Source organism: Gobio gobio, assembly GCF_949357685.1.
Source record: "Gobio gobio genome assembly, chromosome: 19".
Lineage (NCBI taxonomy): Eukaryota > Metazoa > Chordata > Actinopteri > Cypriniformes > Gobionidae > Gobio > Gobio gobio.
Window position 1 is genome coordinate 652,388 of NC_137112.1, and position 15,750 is coordinate 668,137.

The window sequence follows — 15,750 nt, forward strand, 5'->3', positions numbered from 1 at the left end:
AAATAGGAAAAGGATCGACCGCCTGCAGTTGATTTGGATATTCTCGGTATTATCAACTCACACACAACTGCTCTACAGAAAACATTTTGGTCAAACCTCTACACATCTCAGATCATTTCTTCATCACATTCAATCTTCAACTCACTACTCACGCACCATCAATTCCTCCACCAGTTACTTTCAGGCGAAACCTGCGCTCACTCTCTCCTTCTCATCTCTCCTCTGCTGTCTCTTCCTCCCTTCCCTCATCCACACAATTCTCCTCTATGGATGTTAACACTGCAACTGACACTTTATGCTCCACTTTAACTTCTTGTCTAGACAATATCTGCCCTCTTTCTGTTAGGCCAGCACGAGCTACTCCCTCTAACCCTTGGTTATCTGACGTTATTCGTGAACACCGGATGATACTCAGGGCAGCAGAGAGAAAATGGCGTACATCTAACCACCCATCTGATCTAGCTAAGTATCAGTCTCTGCTCTCATCCTTCTCAGATGAAGTACATGCAGCTAAATCTTCTTATTTCCAAAACAAGATCAACAGCACCTCAAACTCACGCACACTATTCAGAACATTCAACTCTCTGCTCTGTCCTCCTCCACCACCTCCCTATCTCCAGACGACTTTGCACAATTCTTCACAAACAAAACAACAACTATCAGCAATCAGTTCTCACCCCCACACACTGTCGATTTTAGTTCAGCCACATCCACAACCGAACATACTCTCTCCTCATTTTCTACACTCACTGAGACCGAAGTATCTAAACTTCTCCTCTCCAGCCATCCTACCACCTGTCCTCTCGATCCCATTCCCTCACACCTCCTTCAAGCCATCTCTCCTACACTCCTACCAGCACTCACACACAGATAACTACAGACTTGTTTCTCTGATACCATTCATAGCGAAAACTCTTGCACGAGCTGTTTTAAACCAGGTTTCCTCCTTCCTCTCACAGAATAATCAGCTGGACTCGAACCAATCCGGTTTCAAAAGGGGCCACTCCACAGAGACTGCATTACTGTCGGTCACTGAAGCCCTGCGGATAGCTAAAGCTGAGTCCAAATCATCAGTCCTCGTCCTGCTCGATCTATCTGCTGCCTTTGACACGGTCAATCATCAAATCCTTCTGTCCACCCTCTCATCACTGGGCATCACAGGGACTCCGCTCCATTGGTTTGAATCTTATCTCACAGGTAGGTCCTTCAAGGTTGCCTGGAGAGGAGAGGGGTTCCTCAGGGCCCTGGAGAGGACTGACCACGGGGGTTCCTCAGGGCTCAGTGCTTGGACCTCTCCTCTTCTCCATTTACACTACTTCATTAGGTCCCATCATACAGGCACATGGCTTCTCATATCACTGCTATGCTGATGACACTCAGCTCTACCTTTCATTCCAACCAGACGACCCCACAGTAGCTGCACAAATCTCCAGCTGTCTGGCTGACATCTCAGCATGGATGAGAAAACATCACCTACAGCTCAACCAGGCAAAGACTGAGTTCCTCATCTTCCCCGCCAGTCCCACTATACAACATGACTTCACCATCCAGTTAGGTACATCCTTGATTTCCCCATCAAAATCAGTCAGAAATCTTGGAGTTACATTTGATGACCAGTTGTCCTTCAGAGAACACATTGCTAAGACAGCTCGCTCGTGCAGGTTTGCGCTCTACAACATCAGGAAGATCAGACTGTTCCTAACAGAGCACGCAACACAGCTTCTTGTCCAGGCCCTGGTTATTTCTAGACTTGACTACTGCAATGCGCTTCTGGCTGGACTCCCCTCTTGTGCGATCCAAACACTTCGAATGATCCAGAATGCAGCGGCACGTCTGGTCTTCAACGAGCCCAAAAGGACCGACGTCACACCACTCTTCATCTCTCTGCACTGGCTACCACTCGCTGCTCGCATCAAGTTTAAGGCGCTGACGCTTGCCTACAGAGCCACCACGCACTCAGCTCCTGCATACTTTGACTCCCTTCTACAAGTCCACACCCCCACCAGAAGCCTTCGTTCAGCTAAGGAGCGACGGCTTGTGGTACCATCACAGAGAGGCAAAAAATCCCTTTCCAGAACATTTACATTCAACGTTCCCAGCTGGTGGAACGATCTTCCCAACGCCATCCGAAACGCAGAATCATTGACAACATTGACATCATTCAAAAGTCAACTAAAAACTCATCTCTTCCGTGAGCACTTAACCTCATAAAAAAAAAAACTTTCCTTTCCACTTTCTCCCTTTTCCCTCCCTACTCTAGCCTGTGCTACACGGAGAAATGTACACGGTCTCAATATTTCAGGCACTTGTTGCACTTACTCGACTCTTCATGACCAATCGCTTCCTGTACCCCCAAGTTGTAAGTCGCTTTGGATAAAAGCGTCTGCTAAATGCATAAATGTAAAATGTAAAGACGTTCTGTTTGCGTGTTTCATCAGATCATAATCGTGTGTGTGAGTCTGACGTCTGTGGTTCATCAGATCATAATCGTGTGTGTGAGTCTGTGTTTCATCAGATCATAATCGTGTGTGTGAGTCTGACGTCCGTGGTTCATCAGATCATAATCGAGTGTGTGAGTCTGTGTTTCATCAGATCATAATCAAGTGTGTGAGTCTGTGCTCATCAGATCATAATCGTGTGTGTGAGTCTGTGTTCATCAGATCATAATCAAGTGTGTGAGTCTGTGGTTCATCAGATCATAATCAAGTGTGTGAGTCTGTGTTCATCAGATCATAATCGAGTGTGTGAGTCTGTGGTTCATCAGATCATAATCGTGTGTGTGAGTCTGTGTTCATCAGATCATAATCGAGTGTGTGAGTCTGTGTTCATCAGATCATAATCGAGTGTGTGAGTCTGTGGTTCATCAGATCATAATCAAGTGTGTGAGTCTGTGGTTCATCAGATCATAATCAAGGGTGTGAGTCTGTGTTCATCAGATCATAATCGAGTGTGTGAGTCTGTGGTTCATCAGATCATAATCAAGTGTGTGAGTCTGTGGTTCATCAGATCATAATCAAGTGTGTGAGTCTGTGTTCATCAGATCATAATCGAGTGTGTGAGTCTGTGGTTCATCAGATCATAATCGTGTGTGTGAGTCTGTGTTCATCAGATCATAATCGTGTGTGTGAGTCTGTGTTCATCAGATCATAATCGAGTGTGTGAGTCTGTGTTCATCAGATCATAATCGGGTGTGTGAGTCTGTGTTCATCAGATCATAATCGAGTGTGTGAGTCTGTGTTCATCAGATCATAATCGAGTGTGCGAGTCTGTGGTTCATCAGATCATAAGCGTGTGTGTGTGAGTCTGTGTTCATCAGATCATAATCGTGTGTGTGAGTCTGTGTTCATCAGATCATAATCGTGTGTGTGAGTCTGTGTTCATCAGATCATAATCGGGTGTGTGAGTCTGTGTTCATCAGATCATAATCGGGTGTGTGAGTCTGTGTTCATCAGATCATAATCGGGTGTGTGAGTCTGTGTTCATCAGATCATAATCGGGTGTGTGAGTCTGTGTTCATCAGATCATAATCGGGTGTGTGAGTCTGTGTTCATCAGATCATAATCAAGTGTGTGAGTCTGTGTTCATCAGATCATAATCGGGTGTGTGAGTCTGTGGTTCATCAGATCATAATCAAGTGTGTGAGTCTGTGTTCATCAGATCATAATCGAGTGTGTGAGTCTGTGGTTCATCAGATCATAATCGTGTGTGTGAGTCTGTGTTCATCAGATCATAATCAAGTGTGTGAGTCTGTGGTTCATCAGATCATAATCAAGTGTGTGAGTCTGTGTTCATCAGATCATAATCGAGTGTGTGAGTCTGTGTTCATCAGATCATAATCAAGTGTGTGAGTCTGTGGTTCATCAGATCATAATCAAGTGTGTGAGTCTGTGTTCATCAGATCATAATCGAGTGTGTGAGTCTGTGGTTCATCAGATCATAATCGTGTGTGTGAGTCTGTGTTCATCAGATCATAATCGAGTGTGTGAGTCTGTGGTTCATCAGATCATAATCGTGTGTGTGAGTCTATGTTCATCAGATCATAATCGAGTGTGTGAGTATGTGGTTCATCAGATCATAATCGTGTGTGTGAGTCTGTGGTTCATCAGATCATAATCGGGTGTGTGAGTCTGTGTTCATTAGATCATAATCGTGTGTGTGAGTCTGTGTTCATCAGATCATTATCGAGTGTGTGAGTCTGTGTTCATCAGATCATAATCGAGTGTGTGAGTCTGTGGTTCATCAGATCATAATCGTGTGTGTGAGTCTGTGCTCATCAGATCATTATCGAGTGTGTGAGTCTGTGGTTCATCAGATCATAATCGTGTGTGTGAGTCTGTGTTCATCAGATCATAATCGAGTGTGTGAGTCTGTGGTTCATCAGATCATAATCGTGTGTGTGAGTCTGTGCTCATCAGATCATAATCAAGTGTGTGAGTCTGTGGTTCATCAGATCATAATCGAGTGTGTGAGTCTGTGTTCATCAGATCATAATCGAGTGTGTGAGTCTGTGGTTCATCAGATCATAATCGTGTGTGTGAGTCTGTGTTCATCAGATCATAATCGAGTGTGTGAGTATGTGGTTCATCAGATCATAATCGTGTGTGTGAGTCTGTGGTTCATCAGATCATAATCGGGTGTGTGAGTCTGTGTTCATTAGATCATAATCGAGTGTGTGTGAGTCTGTGGTTCATCAGATCATAATTGTGTGTGTGTGAGTCTGTGGTTCATCAGATCATAATCTTGTGTGTGTGAGTCTGTGGTTCATCAGATCATAATCGGGTGTGTGTGAGTCTGTGGTTCATCAGATCATAATCGAGTGTGTGAGTCTGTGTTCATCAGATCATAATCGAGTGTGTGAGTCTGTGGTTCATCAGATCATAATCGAGTGTGTGAGTCTGTGTTCATCAGATCATAATCGAGTGTGTGAGTCTGTGGTTCATCAGATCATAATCGTGTGTGTGAGTCTGTGGTTCATCAGATCATAATCGAGTGTGTGAGTCTGTGGTTCATCAGATCATAATCGAGTGTGTGAGTCTGTGTTCATCAGATCATAATCGTGTGTGTGTGAGTCTGTGGTTCATCAGATCATAATCATGTGTGTGTGAGTCTGTGGTTCATCAGATCATAATCGTGTGTGTGTGAGTCTGTGTTCATCAGATCATAATCGGGTGTGTGAGTCTGTGTTCATCAGATCATAATCGAGTGTGTGAGTCTGTGTTCATCAGATCATAATCGTGTGTGTGTGAGTCTGTGGTTCATCAGATCATAATCATGTGTGTGTGAGTCTGTGGTTCATCAGATCATAATCGTGTGTGTGTGAGTCTGTGTTCATCAGATCATAATCGGGTGTGTGAGTCTGTGTTCATCAGATCATAATCGAGTGTGTGAGTCTGTGGTTCATCAGATCATAATCAAGTGTGTGAGTCTGTGTTCATCAGATCATAATCGAGTGTGTGAGTCTGTGTTCATCAGATCATAATCGAGTGTGTGAGTCTGTGTTCATCAGATCATAATCGAGTGTGTGAGTCTGTGTTCATCAGATCATAATCGAGTGTGTGAGTCTGTGTTCATCAGATCATAATCGGGTGTGTGAGTCTGTGTTCATTAGATCATAATCGTGTGTGTGAGTCTGTGTTCATCAGATCATAATCGTGTGTGTGAGTCTGTGTTCATCAGATCATAATCGAGTGTGTGTGAGTCTGTGCTCATCAGATCATAATCGAGTGTGTGAGTCTGTGTTCATCAGATCATAATCGAGTGTGTGAGTCTGTGCTCATCAGATCATAATCGAGTGTGTGAGTCTGTGTTCATCAGATCATAATCGAGTGTGTGAGTCTGTGGTTCATCAGATCATAATCAAGTGTGTGTGAGTCTGTGGTTCATCAGATCATAATCGTGTGTGTGAGTCTGTGTTCATCAGATCATAATCGAGTGTGTGAGTCTGTGGTTCATCAGATCATAATCGAGTGTGTGAGTCTGTGGTTCATCAGATCATAATCGTGTGTGTGAGTCTGTGTTCATCAGATCATAATCGTGTGTGTGAGTCTGTGTTTCATCAGATCAAAATCGTGTGTGTGAGTCTGTGTTCATCAGATCATAATCGAGTGTGTGAGTCTGTGGTTCATCAGATCATAATCGAGTGTGTGAGTCTGTATTTCATCAGATCATAATCGAGTGCGTGTGAGTCTGTGGTTCATCAGATCATAATCAAGTGTGTGAGTCTGTGGTTCATCAGATCATAATCGTGTGTGTGAGTCTGTGGTTCATCAGATCATAATCGTGTGTGTGAGTCTGTGTTCATCAGATCATAATCAAGTGTGTGAGTCTGTATTTCATCAGATCATAATCGAGTGCGTGTGAGTCTGTGGTTCATCAGATCATAATCAAGTGTGTGAGTCTGTGGTTCATCAGATCATAATCGTGTGTGTGAGTCTGTGTTCATCAGATCATAATCAAGTGTGTGTGAGTCTGTGGTTCATCAGATCATAATCAAGTGTGTGAGTCTGTGGTTCATCAGATCATAATCGTGTGTGTGAGTCTGTGTTCATCAGATCATAATCAAGTGTGTGAGTCTGTGGTTCATCAGATCATAATCGTGTGTGTGAGTCTGTGTTCATCAGATCATAATCGAGTGTGTGTGAGTCTGTGGTTCATCAGATCATAATCGTGTGTGTGAGTCTGTGTTCATCAGATCATAATCAAGTGTGTGTGAGTCTGTGGTTCATCAGATCATAATCGTGTGTGTGAGTCTGTGTTCATCAGATCATAATCAAGTGTGTGTGAGTCTGTGGTTCATCAGATCATAATCAAGTGTGTGAGTCTGTGGTTCATCAGATCATAATCGTGTGTGTGAGTCTGTGTTCATCAGATCATAATCAAGTGTGTGAGTCTGTATTTCATCAGATCATAATCGAGTGCGTGTGAGTCTGTGGTTCATCAGATCATAATCAAGTGTGTGAGTCTGTGGTTCATCAGATCATAATCGTGTGTGTGAGTCTGTGGTTCATCAGATCATAATCAAGTGTGTGAGTCTGTGGTTCATCAGATCATAATCGTGTGTGTGAGTCTGTGGTTCATCAGATCATAATCGAGTGTGTGAGTCTGTGTTCATCAGATCATAATCGTGTGTGTGAGTCTGTGGTTCATCAGATCATAATCGTGTGTGTGAGTCTGTGCTCATCAGATCATAATCGAGTGTGTGAGTCTGTGGTTCATCAGATCATAATCGAGTGTGTGTGAGTCTGTGGTTCATCAGATCATAATCGTGTGTGTGAGTCTGTGCTCATCAGATCATAATCGAGTGTGTGAGTCTGTGGTTCATCAGATCATAATCGTGTGTGTGTGAGTCTGTGTTCATCAGATCATAATCGTGTGTGTGTGAGTCTGTGTTTCATCAGATCATAATCGTGTGTGTGTGAGTCTGTGTTCATCAGATCATAATCGTGTGTGTGTGAGTCTGTGGTTCATCAGATCATAATCGTGTGTGTGTGAGTCTGTGTTCATCAGATCATAATCGTGTGTGTGTGAGTCTGTGTTCATCAGATCATAATCGTGTGTGTGTGAGTCTGTGGTTCATCAGATCATAATCGAGTGTGTGTGAGTCTGTGGTTCATCAGATCATAATCGAGTGTGTGTGAGTCTGTGGTTCATCAGATCATAATCGAGTGTGTGTGAGTCTGTGGTTCATCAGATCATAATCGTGTGTGTGTGTGAGTCTGTGGTTCATCAGATCATAATCGAGTGTGTGTGAGTCTGTGGTTCATCAGATCATAATCGAGTGTGTGTGAGTCTGTGGTTCATCAGATCATAATCGGGTGTGTGAGTCTGTGGTTCATCAGATCATAATCGAGTGTGTGTGAGTATGTGGTTCATCAGATCATAATCGAGTGTGTGTGAGTCTGTGGTTCATCAGATCATAATCGGGTGTGTGAGTCTGTGGTTCATCAGATCATAATCGTGTGTGTGTGAGTCTGTGGTTCATCAGATCATAATCGAGTGTGTGAGTCTGTGTTCATCAGATCATTATCGGGTGTGTGAGTCTGTGTTCATCAGATCATAATCGAGTGTGTGAGTCTGTGGTTCATCAGTTCATAATCGTGTGTGTGAGTCTGTGGTTCATCAGATCATAATCGTGTGTGTGAGTCTGTGGTTCATCAGATCATAATCGGGTGTGTGAGTCTGTGGTTCATCAGATCATAATCGTGTGTGTGAGTCTGTGGTTCATCAGATCATAATCGAGTGTGTGAGTCTGTGGTTCATCAGATCATAATCGAGTGTGTGTGTGAGTTATTAAAGCATGAGCTCTGGTAAATGAGCAGGTGCAGTGGGAGCTTCAGACTTTAAACACATGTGAATCTGTGATGGTCGAGTCTGGCTCATGATCGCCTGCAGCCGTGCGGTTAAAATTAGGGTCACCCGACACCCGACTCTGAGCGAAGGGTGAGAGACGACAGAATACCGGCTTCAGGACGCAGACCGGACATGCAGGACATGTGCTTGAATATCAGACGCCCATACGCTGGAGGATATGACTGACTAAAGGATGAGTTCACTTCAGAGTAGGGCTGAAACAACGACAACAAAAAATTGTCGACAAATAACTTTGTTGTCGAGTAGTTGTTTGATGTCATGTGACCTAATGTAAGGCCTGCAATATCACGATTTGACAACTACTAACTAACTAGCGGTAAATCTCTTTATTAGAGAATGCAATACTACTAATAATTGTAATAATATTAACAATAATAATATAATTACACTAATGTGATGATTTATTTAGCATTTAGCATGGAGTCAGGACTGTTTTTATTATTATAACACTATTAGGTATTATAGTCTTATCACTCGCCTGTATTTTGTTCATATGCATGAAGACTCACAAAAGGCGATGGTAAGAACAAAATCTTCAGTTCCTTTTTCATACTGTTAATTAAAAGGTGAATGAGAATCTGTCAGCTCAATTGTCATGTAAGAGATTAATATTATGTCATTTTGTCTGCGATGTCATTTGCAGATTAATATTTTTACCATTCTTTGTGTCCTGAAGTAAATGTCCTCTTTCTCTGTTTAAGTTCTCAGAAAAGCAGTGGGATTGTTATTGTTTTACAAATGAAGCTGCAAAGAGATTTTTGTTTACATTCAAACATCAATTTTTTGTTGTTGTCTGTAATGCAGTTCATTTTTGTTTATTTTTATTTTTATTTTTTTCAATTGAAAGCGAACAGAATATTTAAACAATGCTTAGAGAGTATTTGTGTGTGATTTGAGTTGTGAGAACTTGGCTCAAAGTTTATTAAAACAATCATTTCAAAAGCTGAAGTGACTTTCTTTTTTTATATTATAGTTAGAATATGTATAACTCAATGTTTTAACTAATTGGAATAGCTGAATAATCGGGAAAAAAAAAAATCCACCGATTAATCGACGATGCAAAAATGACATCAATCAATGATTAGTCGATTAATCGGTCTAAATAATCGTTAAATTAATCGATTATTAAAATGATCGATTGTTGCAGCCCTAGTTCAGAATCAACATCTCTCCTCATCTCATCCCAGATGTTCATGTCTTTCTCTCTTCAGTCGTTTTTTGAGGATCATTCCAGGATTTTTCTGCTCATAATGGACTTCAATGGGAACCAACGGCTGAAGGTCCAGATCACTGCAGTTTCAGAGGCTCTGACCGATCCCAGACGAGGAATAGAGTCTGATCTAGACAAACCATCGCCACATTTACAACACACACACACATTTATACACTTTAACCTCAGACGCTCGTTCCCATTGAAGGCCATTATGAACAGGAAAATCCTGGAGTGTTTTGAACTGATCCTTGAGGAGTGTCTCACACCACAGACCCGATCAGGCTGACCATCTGTCGAGTGGATCTGCTTCCCTTGCACACACTCCATCAGAGGAGACACAGATGGCTGACGGAGGATCTGTGTGTAACTGGAGCCGGAACATCTTGCCTGATCAATAGGTCAGAAAGCCATGGGCACACGTCTGACACACACACACACACACACACACACTGAAGAGCGTCTGCTAATGACCTCAGATCACAGAACAGGAGCTCTGCCGATGCGCATCACTTCCTGTCTGCAGGAACATCTGCTCTCAGACGGACCATCGATCCTCACGGAAATCAATCGGAAGCATTTGGCTTGTCCTTCAGATCAACACCGTCTGAAGAAACCACGCGTCAAACCGCATGCCACAGGCCCGGTCACATAAAGATATTAAAATAGTTCTAACTCTAAAAGAATAGAGTTCACAGCACAACTACAATGATAATGACAACGATGAGAAGGCCTGGCTGTTCCCACAAAGTTGGGAGCATGAAATTGTCCAAAATGTCTTGGTGAAGCATTAAGAGTTCCTTTCACAACCACCAAACCCAGACTCGTCCATTGGATTGTCAGACAGAGAAGCGTGATTGGTCACTCAGAGAACACGTCTCCACTGCTCTAGAGTCCAGTGGCGGGGAATATTTAGTGTAATATTTGGTCTTATTGCACAGGTGTCCACCGATCACGGCCCCACGCTTGAGTTCTCTGAGCCCCTGAGAGCGGCCCATTCTCTCACTAATGTGTGTAGAAGCGAACACACACACACACACACACACACACACTCCTGGGAACGGCCCATTCTCTCACTAATGTGTGTAGAAGCGAACACACACACACACACACACACACACACACACACACTCCTGAGAACGGCCCATTCTCTCACTAATGTGTGTAGAAGCGAACACACACACACACACACACACACACTCCTGAGAGCGGCCCATTCTCTCACTAATGTGTGTAGAAGCGAACACACACACACACACACACACACACACACACACACACACACTCCTGAGAACGGCCCATTCTCTCACTAATGTGTGTAGAAGCGTCTGCAGGCCTAGAGCTTGAGTTATACACCTGTGGCCATGAAGGGCTGAACACCTGAACTCAGGGATTTGGAGGGGCCGATACTTCTGGCAATATAGTGTATATCTTGTTATCCTTATAGTTAATATTATGGTTATAGTTATAGTATATATACAACCCCAAATCAGAAAAAGTTGGGACAGTATGGAAAACGTAAATAAATAAAAAAAGAAGTGATTTCTAAATTTACTCTGACTTGTATTTCATTGCAGACAATATGAACACAAAATATTTCATGTTTTGTCTGGTCAACTTCATGTCATTTGTAAATATGCATCCTTTCCTGTCATTCAGACCTGCAACACATTTAAAAAAAAGTTGGGACAGTAAAGCATTTACCACTTTGTAATGTTGCCATTCCTTTTCACAACACTTAAAAGACGTTTAGGGACTGAAGACACCAAGTGATGAAGTGTTTCAGGTGTAATTTTGTCCCATTCTTCCTGCAAACAAGTCTTAAGGTGGGCAACAGTTCGGGGTCTTCGTTGTCCACATTCTCTATTGGAGACAGGTCGGGACTGAGGCAGGCCAGTCAAGTACCCGAACCCTCTTCCTCCACAGCCAGGACTGCAGAATGTGTGCAGAATGTGGTTTTGCATTGTCTTGTTGAAATATGCATGGACGTCCCTGGAAAAGATGTCTTCTTGAAGGCAGCATATTATGCTCCAAAATCTCTATGTACTTTTCAGCATTAATGGAGCCTTCACAGAAGTGCAAGTTACCTTTGCCAAGGGCACTGACACAACCCCATACCATGACAGACCCTGGCTTCTGGACTTGTTGCTGGTAACAGTCTGGATGATCCTTTTCTTCTTTGGTCCGGAGCACACAGCGTCCATTCCTCCCAAAAAACACCTGAAATACTGCTTCATCTGACCACAGTACACGTTTCCACTGTGTGATGGTCCATCCCAGATGCCTCGAGCCCAGAGAAGTCGACGGCGCTTCTGGACACTGTTAACATAGGGCTTCCTTTTGGCACAGTACAGTTTAACTGGCATTTGTGGATGTAACTACGTATTGTGGTACTTGACAAAGGTTTGCCAAAGTAGTCCTGAGCCCATGTGGTGATATGGCTTCTAGATGATGACGATTCTTGATGCAGTGCCGCCTGAGGGATCGGAGATCACGGTTGTTCAGCTTAGGCTTGCGCCCTTGTCCTTTACGCACTGAAATTCCTCCAGATTCCTTGAATCTTTTAATTATGTTGTGCACTGTTGAACGTGAAATATCCAAATCTCTTCCTATCTTTCTTTGAGGAACATTGTTTTTAAACATTTCAATAATTTTCTCACATATTTGTTGGCAAACTGGCGATCCTCGGCCCATCTTTGCTCCTAAAGGATTAGACCTTTCTTGGATGCTGCTTTTGAACCAAATCATAATTACAATCACCTGTTGACATCACCTGTTTCAAATCACATCATTATTTAACCATTTTACCTCATTACTAGCCCTAAATTGCTCCTTTCCCAACTTTTTTGAAATGTGTTGCAGGTCTGAATGACAGGAAAGGATGCATATTTACAAATGACATGAAGTTGACCAGACAAAACATGAAATATTTTGTGTTCATATTTTCTGCAATGAAATACAAGTCAAAGTAAATTTAGAAATCACTTTTTATTTGCGTTTTCCATACTGTCCCAACTTTTTCTGATTTGGGGTTGTATATCTGTGTGTGTGTGTGTGTGTGTGTGTGTGTGTGTGTGTGTGTGTGTGTGTGTGTGTGTGTGTGTGTGTGTGTGTGTGTGTGTGTGTGTGTGTGTGTGTGTGTGTGTGTGTGTGTGTGTGTGTGTGTGTGTGTGTGTGTGTGTTGATCACGCCGGCCGCAGCCGGACCGTGTGTTTCTGCGTCACAGACCTGCAGGTCAAAGACAGAAAATATCTTGATAATTGCTGCTGTCATCTGACGAATGCCGGAGAGGAGCGAGAGAACGCAGACCCGCAGGGCAGAATTAGGCCCCTGATCCCCGGAGCGGCCCTAACACTGCAAATCATGATCGGCACACCGACAATCTGCTCTTCTGACCAATTACAGCCCATGATGTGAAGTCACAGCGGGTAAAATTATCCATACGGACGAGCTCATGCTGAGAGACGGCATTACAGCGAGACAAATACACACTGACATGATCTGAAGAGAGCAAACACACAGAACAAGAGTGAGCACTGCACACACACACACACACACACACACACACACACTCCTGATCCAGAATAAGCCTCAGTAATGAGTGTGAGAGATGCTGCTCCTCTGATGGTATTAATAGTGTTTTTCCCAGAGCGCTCTCAGTGGCATCCGCACGGGAACAGGATCCCTGATCTAAAACTGAGCATCGCTGACCCCTCACACACACCTGTCGGATCTCAAACACACCTGTCGCATTATCTGAACACATCAGCCGCTGCCATGATAACCTCACAAAACACCACACACACCCGTTACCATGGTTACCCTTCATTTCCATGTGGAGTTGAGCAGATAAGGATGGTCAGAGTCAGAGTTTAATGTAACACTTGTTTAAATGAAAGCTGAACATTTCTCTCCTGATAATCCCGGTAAATAGCCTGGATGCCAGCCGAACTTAGCCCCGCCCACAACATTTTAACTCGGGCAGTTCGGTCTGGACTTTCTCCATAGAGGAGTAATTATGCCGGAACAGAAACTGTTCAGACCAATGAAATCATCAGGGCGGGCTTTAGACGATGATGGACAGATGATCTACAGTAACGTCATCATCCACGTCATCAAAGAGCGCTTGGGTTGAATTTGTTCTAATCCTAAACGGAGAACTTGTCGTATATGCGTTCACCTTTACTATTTCTCTCAGAAATGATGATGGTGTTGGTGAGTACTCTGTGTATCCTTAAATTATGTTTTTACAACACCGGCAAAGATCGTTTACACTCATCTTCTTCTTCTAACGTTACTTATTCCAGCGTGTGGGCAGACAGGGTTGCCAAGTTTTTAAAACAAAACCTGCTCAATTGCTACTCAAAACTAGCCAAAAATTTTGGGGGTAAAATAAAATATGTTATTTTGGCAGGGCTGGCAGCTAAAATTCGCATTCCTGGGTCTGTATATCACATAATCGGGGTCGCTTCAACCCGCAGACTTGGCAACACAGTGCAGTTGAGTTCTGTTGACATTTGACAACTAACGTTATGCGTCGCTCCGTTGCTCTGATTGGTTGTAGGTCTATCCAATTGACCTATCGGTAAGCCCCTCCCCTCATACGCAGATGAGCCAATAGCAGTTGAGTATCAGTTGCGTTGGGACCAGAACTCGGACATCTTTAGGTTTCAGCGCCATAGAGAAACATTGGGAAATCTGAAGCTCTCAGCGGTTTGATGGTGTTTATGCTACAAAAATGCTAAAATGTCGTGCCTGAGGGACTGTAACACTGACTCCAGGTATCCTGAGAGGATTTTGTGTTGTCATACTCTCGTTAAGTTACGATTAAAGTCCCTGCTTGTTTACTGTTAGTTGTATGAGTGTTTTTGTGTAATTTGCTGTGTATGTTAATGGTAATGCAACGGAGAGAGAGAGTTTGTGAATGAGACGTTAATGCGCACTTCTTATGCTTTGTTTGTTCAGCTCTTACAATGATTTTTTGGAGTGAATAACGATGCAATAAACTTGATAAACCATCAGTTAAGTTTGGCCATCATTCAGACGGAATATACGCTACAATCTGTGTCCAAAAACATCTCGGGATAAGGTTTTCACACTGACAGCTGTACATTGTAAGATATAGCAACTCCGTTTGTTTGTCCGAGTTAGCAACAGTAACTAAGGGGGGCGGGGCTTACCGATAGGTCAATTGAGGTCTTTCCTGGTTCGATTGAAACACGCCCCATAATCACAGCCCAACGGAGCAGATCAGACTCATATTCTGACTAGAATTGAGTATGACGACGTCAGGCTACCGGTAAACTGGATCTCCGGTGAAGCTGCTTTAGGAGGTGTTGATGAACCTCTCAGAGCGTCGGAGAAACCGCAGGTCTGACCTCTGCATGTCCAACATTAAACCGCATGTGTTATTTACACAGAAGCGTGTGCTGCACACGCTTAATCCCAGCCATAATTACCGGCAGCTGCTCCCGTTCCCCAATCCTGTCAATCACACTAACCGGAGGACGCCAGGATGAGTTAAGCCTCACACACTGAACGCTGGGAATCCAGAGGAAAACACAACACATGACCAGACGTCAAGAGGCTTCACATTTCTGTCATTTACACACTTCTACCAATTATATGCGAATGGAAGTTAAATGTTGAAAGTTGAATGTTTGATGCGTGTAAACATTATGAACTGAATAATGACTGTTGTCTTCAGTAGAGCTGAGATTGACTTCTGTTGATCACTGTGAACTCATCAACTCAATTCAGAAAACAAATAATTTTTAATTATTGGACAAAAAAGCTCCACAAGTAGTAACCTAGAATACTGTCTAACACTTGATGCTCTGTGCAGTCCTCTGGTCAGTGAGGAACCTGGATGAGCTCTTTGATACCAATCTCTCGTCTGAAAGCCACGTTTCTAGCATCTGTAAAACTGCATTTTACCATCTTAGAAATATCTCTACATTACGGCTCATGATCTCAATTATTAAATGGGAATAATCGAAATATAGGAGTTATCATGCCGGAGACGGGTTTATTGAGGATGCCGTGTCGATGAGGCAGTTTCAGAGTCTAATCACGGTCTCTCAGACACTTCAGGGTCATGCCAAATGCTGAACAGTGAGTTGAGTCGTTCATGAGCTGTAGATTATTGTAATGTTGATGAGCTGTAGATT

The 15,750-nt window shown here is 43.1% G+C and overlaps 1 protein-coding gene across 2 annotated transcripts in view; it reads right to left on the bottom strand.

The window, feature by feature from the left end:
- Nucleotides 1–15,750, bottom strand: part of filip1l (filamin A interacting protein 1-like) — a 126,070-nt gene that overhangs the window by 75,418 nt on the left and 34,902 nt on the right. The gene's annotated exons all lie outside the window — the stretch shown is intronic.